Source organism: Caretta caretta, chromosome 20 (genome assembly GCF_965140235.1).
Source record: "Caretta caretta isolate rCarCar2 chromosome 20, rCarCar1.hap1, whole genome shotgun sequence".
NCBI lineage: Eukaryota > Metazoa > Chordata > Testudines > Cheloniidae > Caretta > Caretta caretta.
The window spans coordinates 7,595,769-7,610,151 of NC_134225.1; positions in this window are offsets into that span (position 1 = coordinate 7,595,769).

A 14,383-nucleotide genomic window follows, 5' to 3' on the forward strand; every position below is an offset into this window, starting at 1 on the left:
TTTGACACAATCCTGCTTATTTACAAAGAATGTACACGAAGTTCTATTTCCCTAACGACAGCAGGAATAGTTTCTTGGCTCACAATTCCAAGCCTCTTTCTATCCAGCAGTCTACCATAAAGCGTGCATGCTCGCTCTCTCTCTCTCTCTCTCTCTCTCAACTTTTTCTGAGATCACGCTACAAATACTTCCCTGGGGCTCCTTTGTGCTTCTGCGGTGTCACACTCCCTCTCTTCCTCCCCCCCCCCGCCCTGAACCCCACCCCCCTGCATTTGCATTCAGACCCCAGTGAAAGCCCCTTCCACTGTATGGCTCAACTCTTATTCCAGCTTTACTTGATGGTGACTTCTATTAAGTCAGCCATCTATTCCACAAAAGAGCTTGATTGTTTTTACATTGATCCTGAATAAAGGACAACTGGTATGCCCACCAGCTTCAATAAGGCTTCCCCTTTCCCCAGCATAACTACCTGTTTTCATGTTGTTTTTATAAATCTGTATCTTGTACATGTCCGCAAAACCCATAGCATTCTTTAATTTTTACTAACCTGAAACAGGATATTGAATGCATAATTTCAGTTACACCAATGTAAATCTGTGGTAATTCATTAGAATTATTCCATATTTATCCTGGTGACAAAATATGTTAGCACGTCACTAGAGAAAACATGACACTTTTTGATAATTGTTATTGTTGCCGGCACCCAGTGCCGAGAGGCTAAACAACAGCTGAGGTTGGTTCGCTACCCAATAATCACAACGGGGTGAAGAAGCAGAAAAGTTTATTTGCAGCTGCAAAAAGGTACAGGGAGAATAAAATCTCCAATCCTGCACCCAGAGCAGGAAGTTACACAGGCTTTTATACGTCCTTTTTCCCAGCATACCTATCCAATAGCAAGCTGCCCTAAGTATCCATATAGCCAGCCAATCCAGTTCCCAGCTAGTTCCCTTGTTCTCTGTATCATTTGTTAAACCATACATAAAGCTGCTTTATTCAGCATTGGTCTTCCATATCTGCCCTGTTTGGCCTTGTTTAGTTTCAGGCAGTCTGACTCTGCAACATATTGTTGCAGATCCTCAGCATAACTGCTGCGAGTGCCTCCAGGCGGGGGGGGCAAGGACACTTGGGCCTAGTACACAGAGCTGCTGCGAGTGCCTCCAGGCCGGAGTGGGGGGGGCAAGGACACCTGGGCCTAGTGCGAGGGGGCTTCATCGACACTCGTGGTCTTCCATCCCCTCGAGATACCTAGTGGCCATGCCCCAGTGTCCCCACTGACCTCCCACATCTGAACTCCCAGCCAGAGCCCGTACGTGCTCCACCACTAGAGGCCCTGATGCAGCAAGCCACCCCATACAGCAAAACAAAACTACTCCCCACATGGCATTAGGATGGCAAACGATAATAGAGAAAGAGGAGAACTTGCTGTAACAGGGGTTCTCCAACTTCATTGCACCACGACCCCCTTCTGACAACAAAAATTACTACGCGACCCCAGGAGGGAGAACCAAACCCTGAGCCCGCCCAAGCCCTAGCTCCCCCGGGCCAGAAGGGGCCAAAGTCAAAACCCAAGGGCTTCAGGCCCAGGCAGGGAGTGCGGGGAGCTGTAACCTGATCCCAGGGCTGAAGCCCAAGTCTCAGCGCTCAGGCTTGGGCTTCAGCCCTGGGCCCAGGCAAGTCTAACTCCAGCCCTGGTGACCCTATTAAAAAGGGATCCCGACCTACAGTTTGAGAATCGCTGTGCAGTAACATGCACTGATTATTGGTGATACTTGGTTTCCTCACAAAGACATGCACAAGGTTACATGGAACTCATCACATGGTTAAACCACAAACCAGACTGAGCACATGTCAGGAGACCGGGTTGTAGGTGGTCAGGCATAGTTGTCAGACTGGGAGTCATGCCTAGTGGTGAGTGTCCAAATGCCAAAAGCAGGGATTGAGACAGGGCCAAAACCAAGAAGCAGGTCCAAATATTAGAACTAGAGTCAGAATCCAAATGCCAGAGCCAAGAATCAAGTAGGGTGACCAGACAGCAAATGTGAACAATTGGGATGGGGGTGGGGTAATAGGAACCTCTATAAGAAAAAGACCCCCAGATCAGGACTGTTCCTATCAAATCGGGATATCTGATCACTCTAGAATCAAGAGAGAGTCGGAGTCAGGAATCAGAGCCAAGGGTCAGAACCGGATCACCGGGGGCAGGGAAGAAGGGAGCAGGGCTGGTTCTGAGGCAGGAGCAAGGCTGGGTGTAGGACAGGATCTGGGCTGAAGCTGTGGAGGAACAGAGCAGAAGCAGGGCTTGGCAAGAGCTGAGCCCAGGGAGGCAGAGAATCACTGAGCACCCAGCGAGCGACTGCTGCTGCTGAGTTTAAGAACCAGACAGCTAACTTCTTCAGCCAATCTGGCAGGGTGGTCCAAGCAGGACAGTGTCGGAGGATGGTGCCGTGGGGAAGGCGAGCAGAGCTTCATCATCATGGGCTTGCTTCTGGACGGCGCCGTGCCTTGTGGGGCCGGAGGTCTATCTTGCCTGGTGGGAAACTGCGGTGCCATCATGGCAATCAAGTCCCTGGCCACCTCAAACGTGTCCAGGATGGAAGGAAGCTCCTGCTCCTCCACCTGGCACTCTCTAGCAGGAGGGTCCAGTGGCACCAGACTTGACGGATCCCTCTGCAGGCCCAAAGTCGACAGTGCTGATCCCTGTGTAGGACGCAGATCGCTTATGCTGTCAGACTCAGTGCTCTGACCATGGGTGAGCGCCCTCTATTCGTCTTCTTGTGCTGCTTAGGTGGCATTGATGAGTGCGAGCCGTAGTTTCTCTAACAGAGGCCAGAGCCGGCAGGGGACAGAGGACTGCCTCCATAAGGAGTTCTTTGAGCCTGAAGTCCCTTTCTTTCTTTGTTCTCGGGCGGAGAACTTTGCAGCTCTTGAAGTGAGCTGTTTGATGTGCCTCCCCCAGACACTTTAGGCAGGAGTCATGGAGGTCGCCCATTGAGATGAGCTTGTAGCAGGTCCCGCACGGCTTAAACTCTTGGGATGGAGGCATGTGCCGAACCCCAAGAGGGAAAGGAACTGGTCTTGGGGGAACCCCCCACTTCTATCAAACTAATTACTGAAAACTAACCCTAACTAATTAAATATTTACAGGTTAACAGAAAGTCCAATCACTGGGGAAACTGCTTGCGGAGGCAAGAGAGACACACAGCTCCAACGACCGTCAGAGGCAGTAAGAACGAATTGAAGAGGTGGCGGGTCGGCAGGGACCTATATACACCGCCATGAAGGTGCAGCTCCGGGGGCTCCACAGCTGACCCGACGGGTACTGCTTGGGGAAAAACCTTCCGACGACTGTGCACGCGGCATACGCACACCTACTTGGAATCGACATGAGCAAGCACTCGAAGAACTTGGCAGATTCCCCCACAATGAAATCCTAATGCAGGGCAGCTTTACCGTTAATCTGTGCGTTAGATTAGGAGTCAGCAAGCACCTGACAGGGCTGTAGCCATGGGTGGGCCTGAGTGGGCTGTGGCCCACCCACTTAGCATCCAGGCCCACCCAGATCGGGGCTGGAGCCCCCCGAATCCACAGGCTGGGACTCCCAACACTGGGTCGGTGTCCATCCGTGTCCCGCTCCTGCCAGTGCCACATGCTGCTGCCCTGGTCTCCAGCCCTGCCCCTGCAAGGTACACCCCCGCCCTCCCGCAGGCAGCCTCATGGTCAGGTGCCTGCTGAGCAGTGAAGGACGGCTAGAGATGGCGGGGGAGGCAGGTCTCCCTATCCCCAACCGCCCCATCATTGCCCGCCCAGTTTCCCTGCCCTAGCTACGCCACTGCCTGTAAAGAAGGAAAGTGCTCTCTTCAAATCACCACTCTGCCAGCAAAAATTGCTGAAGACTGGTTCTTATCAGCCTTCCCTTGAAACTTCAGCAAAGCCTGAAATACAGGCCCTGGGAGAATTCGTCTGAGAGGAGATCCTGACAAAGGTGTGGTGAAGTCAAGGGGTAGTCTGTCGTATAGCAGAGGGTACAGTTTCTCAACCAAGAAACAGGCCTTCTATCCCCAATATTCAGCTAAGCTCTGTTCACGGTACCTCTACCACTACCCGACCGCAGAAAAGGTCTCATTGAAAAGCGGCTCTCTGACAAGGCCCCCTTTGTGCACTGGAAAGTGATCTCAGCAGGATTAGAATTAAATCCCATTTCCTTTACTCTTTTTAGGAACACTAGTACAGCTGCTTCAGTCTCCAGAGTGCTTTAGAAGCATTCCCAAGAGCATTCCCATGAGACAAGTCATCCCGTCGTACTCGTGGGGGAAAAGGCGGGCACACCCAGCCTGACACATTTCAGGCAAGTCACTTAATTCTGAGAAAACTCTCAGGAGTCCTGCTAGAAGCTGCCGTTACACAATAATGCTGAATTTACTCCATTTGCTTTTCCATGACCATAGTGTGATGCCACAAACGCAGGATAATGACACCATAGCAGGCTGAAGTTCAAGGAGAGGAAGAACTGGGTTACAGTCTATGCATATATTTTATTCTCATGCAGAGACCCAATAACAACAATTGTATCTAACTCACTGATCCCCACTCCTTCAGCATCTGACCTCTTCCTTGCCTGCCCACCCCCTGACACCCTAGTGCAGTGGAGGAAATAGACCGCAGGAGCTGGAGGAGGGCACCTGCATGGCGCAGCAGGTAAGAGCTCTGACTATGTGCCACGAACAGACCTCTGGTATGGAACTCGAGATGGGGGTGCCCCTCCACCCTCCCTAAATGGCAGTCCTGGCCAAGTCTCCCACGGCTTCCCCACAGCTGCTTGTGTCATTCCCACATTTTTGCAGTGCGGGTGCAGCAACAGGGGCAAGAGTCGCGCACTGGCTGTATGGAGGTGGGAGATCACCCTGAAGCCCCCCGCCTCCCCTGAGACATGGACTCAGAGGTGAGGCTGCACCCGACCCTGACACAGTGCCAGGGCTGAGCCTCTCCAGAAACACGCAGGGACTCTGCCCATCTGCACTAAGCTGTAATGTATCTATAGCCTGAAAAAGAAAACTCAGAGAGAAGGGAAGAAGCAGCTGACAGGGATGGGAGAGAATGGGGATGGACGGATGGAGAGAATGGTATTGGTTCCCTCTAACTAGACAGCAGGGATGGGTTTGTGTCTTGGAGAGAAGACGGTTTCCATTCTTCTCAGCAGACTGGGAAACCATCAAATTAAAGAGGCACTTTGTAGCCAAGTCTAACAGAAAAATGCATGAGTCTCAAATAACATTCAGGGACAATACCTGAGCAGGAAGCCCTTCTCCTCCATCAGGAGTGAAGTAAAGGGGGTGGGATTTGGCGTTCCCACCATAACACAGCCCTTGGACTCCACTGAGTAGGAAAGGAATTATTTGAAGCAAACTCTGGTTAGTAGGTTTAGTCCTCTGGTTATTAGATGTGTGGTTGTGACTATTGATAACACTTTATGATCCTCTGGTGCCTTTTATCCAGAAGGATTTCAGTGCTTTACACATGGTATTATTTTATCCTTTGCTGAATTGCAGCCAGCCCTTGGATGGAACATGTCCGTCAACCTTCCCTACATGTGGGATGAAGCGCAGAGTAATCTATCTATTTGAGACTGCTGTGTGGGCATGAGTGTATGCTTTCCTCGATTAGACTTGTTTCACTCTTGTGAGCAAAACCCATAATTGGTGGTGTATTCTTGTATTGGGTTTTGTCACGTTTGCGATGGAGCACACTATGAGACTGAGTACAGCATTGTAAACTTTCTGTTATTACTAGGGCCCTACCAAATTCACAGTTCATTCTGGTCAATTTCACAGCCCTAGGATTTGAAAATAAGACAATTTCACATTTTCGGAAGTTTACCCCTGAAATTTCAGGCTGTTGTAATAGTGGGGGCCCCAACCCAAAAGGGGATGGGGGAGTGTTCCAAGGCTGCTCTAGGGGCATTGCAGGATTGACACCCTCACTTCTGTGCTGCCTTCAGCAGGGATGGAGACCCCCTGCATCCAGACCTACCCCCACAGAGCCCCCCCTGCGTCTGAATCTGTGCTGAGCTCCTCCTCCCTGCATCCAGACCCGTGCCCTGACTAGCCCCCTGCACCTGGACTATCCCAAATGAGCCCCCCATCCCACTGAACCCCCCAGCACCTGGACCCCCATGCTGAGTCCTCAGCACCCAGCCTCCCCTGCTGACCTCCAACCACCTTCATCTGGACCCCCTGCACAGTCCCATTCCCCCTGCACCCAGAACCCTCACTTCTGAGTCCCGGCCTGCGACCAACACGCGCAAACTAGGGCCCGCGGGACCGGCCTGTCCGGCCCGCCTGAGCTCCCGGCCAAGGAGGCGAGCCCCGGCCCCTCCCCCGACCGCCCTCTCCCCCGTCTCCGCCCCATCCAACGCCCCCGGCTCCCTGACTCTCTCCGCAAACCCCTGCCCCTCATCCAATCCTGCCCCCCGCTCGCCGGAGCCGGTCCCGCCGCTGCAACGCTCCGTGGCAGGAGCAGCGGGCAGAGGGCGAGCGTAGCAGCGGGCAGAGGGGCCGGGGTTCACTCCCCGGCCGGGAGCTCAGGCGGCCGGACAGGACGTGGGCAAACGACGTCTGGCCCGCAGGACCGTCCTGTCCAATTCCCGGCCCCTCCCCCGCTGCCTCCCCTCCCCCGGGGTGTGGATAAGGGACAGGGAGTGGGGGGGGTTGGGGTCCTGGGGGCAGTTAGGGTGCGGAGGTCTCCGGAGGGGGCGGTCAGGGGACAGGGAGCAGGGGGTTGGATGGGTCGGGGATTCTGAGGGGGGCAGTTGGGGGGCGGGAAGTGGGAGGGGGTGGATGGGGTGGGAGCCATGCTATTTGGGGAGGCCCAGTCTTCCCTACCCGGCCCTCCATACCGTTTTACAACCCCATGTGGCCCTCGGGCCAAAAAGTTTGCCCACCCTGCCTTAGTGACACAGTGGGCCTGGCTCATGGCTCTGAGAGTGAAGGCGCAGCCTGGCCAGTTGGAAACTGGTCCATGAGATCGCTGTGCTTCTCTGAGCCATGTGGCTCCTGATCATCGTCAGCTCTCAGACACGCCAGCATGACCCCCGGTCTGAGTCCTGTAGGCCGAGGAGAGTGCTAAGCCCCTGCTGTGCCCCGTGATTCTGCTGCAGAGAACGGCAACCTCTGGCCTTCTCAGTGCGGCTCTCCCCTCTCCTGCCTGGGACCTGACCCATAAAGCACGCTTCCCCGGATTTGTATTAGGCGTGTTTTGTAGACTACTGTGACTGTCTGAGGGAGCTGCCCATTCCCTAGCCCTGTGTGCACCTCTCTGTGATGGGACTTCACCCCAAGAAGCCAATGTGCTGCATGCAGCTAAATAGTCCAGCCCCCCTCCAGCCCCAGTAATGAAGGCAGAGTGAGAGGAATTTCACACACAGAGAACCCCCTAGACTGTTCCGAAGCTAGGCAGAGAGGGTGGGACAAGGGGGTCTCTGAGGCCCTTAGGCTGGGCCTAGCTCACTGCCATGCCCCTCTCAAGGAGTGGTTTTGTCTTCTTGACATATATTCACCCTAACCCAAATCATGACAGGTTTCAGAGGAGCAGCCGTGTTAGTCTGTATTTGCAAAAAGAAAAAGCGTACTTGTGGCACCTTAGAAACTAAGCAATTTATTTGAGCATAAGCATCCGATGAAGTGAGCTTTAGCTTATGCTCAAATAAATTGGTTAGTCTCTAAGGTGCCACAAGTCCTCCTTTTCTTTTTCCTAACCCAAATGTATCCCATTGGCTTTAGGGAGTTCCAAGCTGGGACAAGTTCACCTTGATGTCTTTCTCCAGCGGGCGGATGGTTGCAGAATCGCTCCGAGCCAGGGCTGGCTTTGATGCAGCAGCGTGGGGATGGTGCCCCATCCTAGCTGGGCAGGGCTCATGCCCTCCTTGCCTGGCCAATCCCATCGGGCTCCCCTTGAATATGTCCAGGACGCAATGGCTGCAGCCCTGCAGCCGCTGTACAGCCATGGGCACAGTAGGCCTGTGTGTGGGTGTTTGTCTGGCTCCAGGGCTGGGGAGGGAGGAGGAGACCCGGGAAAGAGCAGCAGCAAGCCGTTCGCTGAGTAGACAGGACTGGGCTGGCAGCTCCAGGCGCGTTCCCAGCTCCGCGGAGAGGGACGTCAAGGCTGGCTGGACTGCGTCTGCGCTTCCCTCCGAGCCAGGCTCCAGGCAAAGCGTTGGTGACTGGGAGACCCGGCGTGTGTGTGATTACCCCAAACCTTCCTGCAGGCGCCGGGGGACTGGGTGGCACCTGGAAAGACCGTGGAGGTGTTTCCTTTGGGGCAGCTCCAGCCTGGCCAGGCTCCAAGCTCAGCGGTCCCCTGCCAGCCTCGTGAAGGGTCCTGGAGGAGCCAGAACACAGGGCAGGGGAGGAGAACATAACCCTGCCGTGGGGCTGGGGCTGCTTTGCAGCCGAGGGCGGTGGGGGACTGCGTGGGGGCTCCCGCATGGGCCCTGCTGCCCGCCAGGGGATGGACAGCTGGGCCTGCACAAGGGGCCTGGGTTCATACCTGGCGCAGACACAAGGGCTAGTGCCGCACAGCAGCTCGTGAGGATCTGACGGGCTCCATCCCCAGCCGTGCCCTGACGTGGCCCAGCTCTGTGCCTCAGTTTCCCCCTCTGTAGAACAGGAGGATAGCGACACCAACCCTCCGGCTGTCCCGCTGCAGGACTGGGTCCTTGGTGGCATGGTTCTGGAGGATAGCTTCATGCAGCCAGGGAAGGCTGGCATCAAGCTGTCTGTGTTTTCAAAGGCCCTCCAGCTCCCTCCCCTCCCCCTGCACTCTGGTGCGGATTACAGGGATCCCGGCGCGGTTGTTGATTGGGAACGCTTCCCAGCCGCTGCTCCAGGCCCAGAACACGGTGTGTTCGCTTTCAAAGCTCGCACTACGTCTGTTAGCCTTTTACAAGGCCAAGACAAGAGCTGGGAACCAGCCAGGGCCGGAGCTCTTCTCCCTGTTCCTTTCCCGGTGTGCCAACCAGCCGGTTGCACTGTGCCACAGCCAGCAAGTTCCTTTCCCTTAACGCTCAGTGGAAACCCTTCCTGCTGCCCCTTGCCAGCCACGCCAGCGTCACTCCCACAGACCCTGGTCGTCGGCGGGTGGGGATCAAACCTGGGGCCTCTGGAGCTTAGTGCATGAGCCTCTATTGCATGAGCTAAAAGCCCCCTGGCTGTTAGCGACGGCTGCAGAGCAGACTCATCTTATCTCTCTCTCTCGAATGGTCTTGGTGCCACTCGATGGGACACAACACCACACCCAGAAGGTGCGTGGGTTACATCAGCTGGCGGAGGATTAACTTCATATTGAGCTTCAGATCCCCGTCTTGGGCTTTGATTGATTGGGCAGGGGAGTCCCCAGGCATGCTGGGGTGGCTGGGAGGAAATCGAAAGGAGCTGTTTGTGCTGAATTGCCCCCCCCCATCACCCCACATTCTCCATCACAAACCCAGGGGCGGCAGCAGCTTCCAGTACGCTGGGCTCCCCATAGCTCCCATCGGGGCAGACCTCAGCTGGGGCAGTTTGTCCCAGCCCTGTCCAGGGGCACAGCACATTCTCCAGCCCCATTCCTGGAGCCGTGGTCACTGACACGAGCAGTGGATCTGCCCCAGTGACCTCAGTGCAGCTGTGGGACTCAGCGCTGCAGAACAGGAGGCCCCAGGTAACGAGCAGCTGAAGCGCCAGGATGAGAACCCTGGGCCCTAAAGCCGCCCTGTATGACGTCCCCAACCGCTGTCCAGAGGAGAGGGCTTGCCCTGGCTCTGGGACTAGGTCTTTTAATCCGCTCCAGGTGGCTCCGTTCCCCAGCGGCACAGGCTCGTTCCTACCAGAGGGGTTTATTGCCGTCTCTGTTTGCCTCCGTTAACAGCAGGCAGGAAGGAGGGAGAAGCTAGGAATTGCGCACCCGCCCCGCAAGGCAGGTCAGTCTTTCCCAGAGGCTTGGGGAGAGGCTCTGCTTTCACTTTGGCCTATTCGCTCCATCCGACGCTGTTGTGGGCCGGATGTAAACCAAGCTGGCTGGGTTTCAGCCCAACACTCATTGTAGGGCCTCTTGGTGAGGCACCAAGTCCCAGGGTTAAACAGGGCGCCCTGGGGCTCCCAGCTCCCTGCACAAACAGCAAAATCTCATACCCAGTGTGACGAAGTGGGACTGTTCTTAATGTTTCCTCTGAATAGTGTGGGGGTGCCTCGGTTTCCCCTAGGCAGTTCTTAAGTATCTAGGTGGTGGGGTAAGGGTGTATGATCGTTGCAGATCCCTAGAGGGCAGGTGCGTGCAGGGGTCTGGACACAGAGAATGGCCGACACCCTGTTTCCTGGCAACTGGTGGCCTGGGCCCTTCCCCCCTGCAAGGTGAGACCTAAGGGTTGGAGAACAAAGAAATCAGGTGCCCTCCTGGCCGGGGAAAGGGACAAAGCCTAGAGGAGGAGGGGCTGGAGGGAGTTTCAGTTTGGGCTGGCTGGGACATGGAGTGAAGGGCAGACATGGTTGTCTGGCTCACTGCCCCCCAAAATGGACCCAGCTGAAGGGTCCGGTTCTCGACACCTACAAGCTCTGTATTAGACCATGTTCCTGTCGTCTAATAAACCTTCTGTTTTACTGCGGGAAGCAGCGTGGGGTGAGGGATGTGCTGGCCACGGCTTCCTGCAGCCCCGGTTGCCCTGCAGTGGGGAACTGCGGCCAGTGGGATCCGCGATTGGCCAAAGCTGTGGACGCAACATGTAAACAAACTGGCCTGGCCCGCCAGGGGGCTTACCCTGGGGGGCTGCATGCCAAACGTTGCCGACCCCGGTGCTACAGCAATCTCCCGTACAGCAATGGCTGTTACAAGACAGCATAAGTTAGAACAACCCAGAGTCTAAAGCTCAGGTGTATTTGAGGATCTGGGCCAGTACTTGGCTGTTTCTATAGTAATGACCCCTGAGCAAGCAGTGCAATGTACATGCTTATCACTGAGCTTGTCCAGAGGCTGCACGTCCATCAGAATGACTAGATGTCCTGATGTGTAATAAAAACACTTGGAGTCATAAAAAATCAACCCAGCCTACTTTACAGGGCCTGAGCCTTCTCTCCCTTACAGCATCTGAGCAGTAGGAGAATGGCTAATACGGGCCACTGTTATGGCTGTTGTATTCTATTTATAAAAGCATAATACTGGCCAGTATTATAGTTGCTGTATTGTGTTATAAAACAAGAACAAAACATAGAAAAATCAAAAATACAAATTAATGTTTTGAATTAATTTGGGGAAAAGAATTTACAGCACTGTACAAGAATTTAAAACATTTCAAACATTCCTTTCTGTCTCTCCAGTATTATCGTCTCTTTTGTTCCAATTTTGGGTAGCGGGAGCGAGTAGTATAAGGGCCCTACCATCAATCAAACGTTAACCCCATCCCTTGATCCCGTAAGCCCTGCACACAGGTCACTGGAAGTCCCACCTCTTGGGAGTATTACTTCCAGGGTCAAGGTGGACACATGTCCGGAAGCAAGGTGTGTCATGTGACCCCTGTAAGAACTCCTCCCACTGTCCTCTGCTGATCAGGATGGATTCTGCCCCCACAGGAACGCTTCGAGAGAAGATTTGACCAATCAGGGGGAGTTCCGGGGTTTGTGTGACCCCTCTAAGAACTCATCCCACTGCCCTCTACCAATCAGCAGGGGTTTCAGCCGCTGGGAACCACCCCGAGAGGAGATTTGCCCAATTGGGGGGAATTCTGGGGCAGGGTGACCCATCAGGAAGTGGCTCGTGTGACCCCTCTAAGAACGCCTCCCACCACCCTCTACCAATCGCGATGGGTTTTGGCCACAGAGGACAGCCCCAAAAGGAGATTCGACCAAAATAGGGTGGGTTCTGGGACGGGCTCAACCACCCAGAAGAGGGTCATGTGACCCCTCTAAGGACTCCTTCCAATGTCCTCTGCCAATCAGAGTGCAGAACCATCACCTCATAAGTCCCAGCGCTGGGAAGAGGAGGCCATCTCTTACCAAGAAGACGTGTTTTAGAAATTGTGGAAAGGCTGAGAGGAAACGTGGACTCCTTTACCACCCCTGTGAGAACTTCAGACTTTGTTTTAGCCCCGAGGACCTTTGGAGTTGTGTGGAGAAAGCGCTACAGCAGCGACAGTTCTGAAGAGGATAAGAGAGAAGCCAAGGGGATTCCTTTGGCCCAGCCATTGTGGATATGCCAGAATCCGAACCTGAAGCCCAACAGCTCATGAGACACCCCGATGAGCATGGTGGCCTCTCGTCATCCGCCACCCTGGAGGAGGAAGGCGATCATGGCTTGGGGGAGGCACTGGCAGACAAGGTGAATGGAAAAGACATAGCTCAGGTACATGAATGATTAAGAAGCGACGGTCGATGATTGGGTGTAATGAGGTTAGGAACCAGGGGTTGTGTAAATCTAAAAACAAGCAGTGGGAACTTACGCTTGTTTCTTGTCTGAAAATCTCTCGACAGCTTGACGATGCCTGTCCAGAGGATCCGGAGGCCCTGCATGGCGTCGCATCAAGCAGTGAAGGTGAACCAGGCCGGCCTTGTTTTTGCTCAACGCCGCTAGAAATTGTTGAAGATGACTCCGAGGAGGACGGCTACGAGGACTTTAGGAGGAGGCTTGGCATGGAAGTCGCTGAGCCAGTGCCACATCACGAGCGTAAAAATGTTATGCGGACTATTGTACGCGTTGCTGTTTATGCTGTTCTTCATCACTGTCTTAGGGAAAAGCTTTTTGAAAATGGTGAGGGCTGTGTCATAGATGCCCCAGCCCAATGGCACCATGACTGTGTGACTTGGACTTCAATGGATAGAAACTGCAAGCTCTGGGACCTGTGTGCTGAGCTATGTTTGGAAAGCTTATTGAACACTATTATTGCCACAGGTCATGTTATGCAACGTCTGTGCCTAACCCAAGAACATTTAGCGCAAGGGGTGACCTTGAGAAATGCTGTGCAATTCAGTGGAGACCCTGACCTTGTTTTAAAGAAAATGTCCAAACTGGAAGATGCCTGCTTACAGCGTTACATTGACCGTCTGGTCCACACAAAAAGTGACAGAACCCTGCTTAAGAAAAAGTCTATTTGTAAGAAATCTAAAAGGATTAATTGAGAGAATGATGAAGGGACAAACATGCAATATAAAACTTGGTCGCTGTACATTTTAAAAAATCGAATGAAAAGGGCTTTTTGATTATCTGTGTTTCTGTTAGAAGGTCTCTGGCCCTTAAGTGAGCTAAAAGTTTTAATGGAGCCTCTGGGTTTGTTTTCAAGAAGCTGTATGACTTTTAAATGAAAAAAAATGGTTTGTGAGAACCTAGGTCTTGTGTCTTTGTGTAAAAGAGACCCATTTACAGCAAAAAGCTGTGAAGTGGGAGGGGAACAAATCCTAAAAATGTGTTTACAGTATAACCCTTCTGCCCATCAGAGTTGGCCACAACAGGGGCTGGATTCAGTATCTAGGAGTTCCCTCCCAGTAACACAATACACCAGCGGGGCACTGAAGTTCCCCTATGACAAGTTGAAATCACTGAACACTGTGTTAAGTAGTAGGGGGGCCTCAGAGCTGGGACACCATGAACCCAAAGTGACGTCAGCTCTGCAGTCTGTAACCAAACTCCTAATAGAATCAAAATTACCTCTGACATTACACCATGGAGAGAAAGTGCAATTGGTGTTTGGGGCCCTCAGAAGGGGGCTCACATCACTAGGCACAAACCTCCAAACTCTCTCAATTCACTGGGTTTTGGAATCCTTGTCCCTTGCCTAGCGAGTGCTACTTAGTTGATGGCGAGTCCCTCCGTCATAAAAGGCCAAGGACAGTTCCACTGTCCTTGATTCACATAATCAGGATAACAGCACTTTATTCTTCCTGCCCCAATAACAGAGAAACTGGGGATCCCACAGCCGCCAAAGTGACCATTTGGGCTCCTGTGGGCTCAGGCTAGGTGGGGTGAGTGTCCTGTGCAAAGGAGATCAGCTGCTGAAGTCCTTTTCCACAACTCACCACCAGATGTCAGGGTAGAGCTCATCCTGCCTCTGCTTACAACACGAAAACAAAACAGGGATGGTTCAGACATGTGTTTGAGTACAATAGAGTTGACTCATCCTGTTGAACTGAATGGTTTTAACCACACCCCCACTGACTAGCGAAGGTAACTGTGATTACTTACCCTTGTTGCTAGAGGGATAAATTTGATGGGTGTGCACCCATAGTAAGGGAGGTGGGTGGGTGAGTTCGGATAAATATGAAATGAAATAAAACCTCAGGAATTCGCAGATGCTATTGGGCAGTTTAAATATAATCCCTGGAGTTGGTAGAGCACTATTGGACAGTGAAAATGACCCAGGAACTGGCAGAAC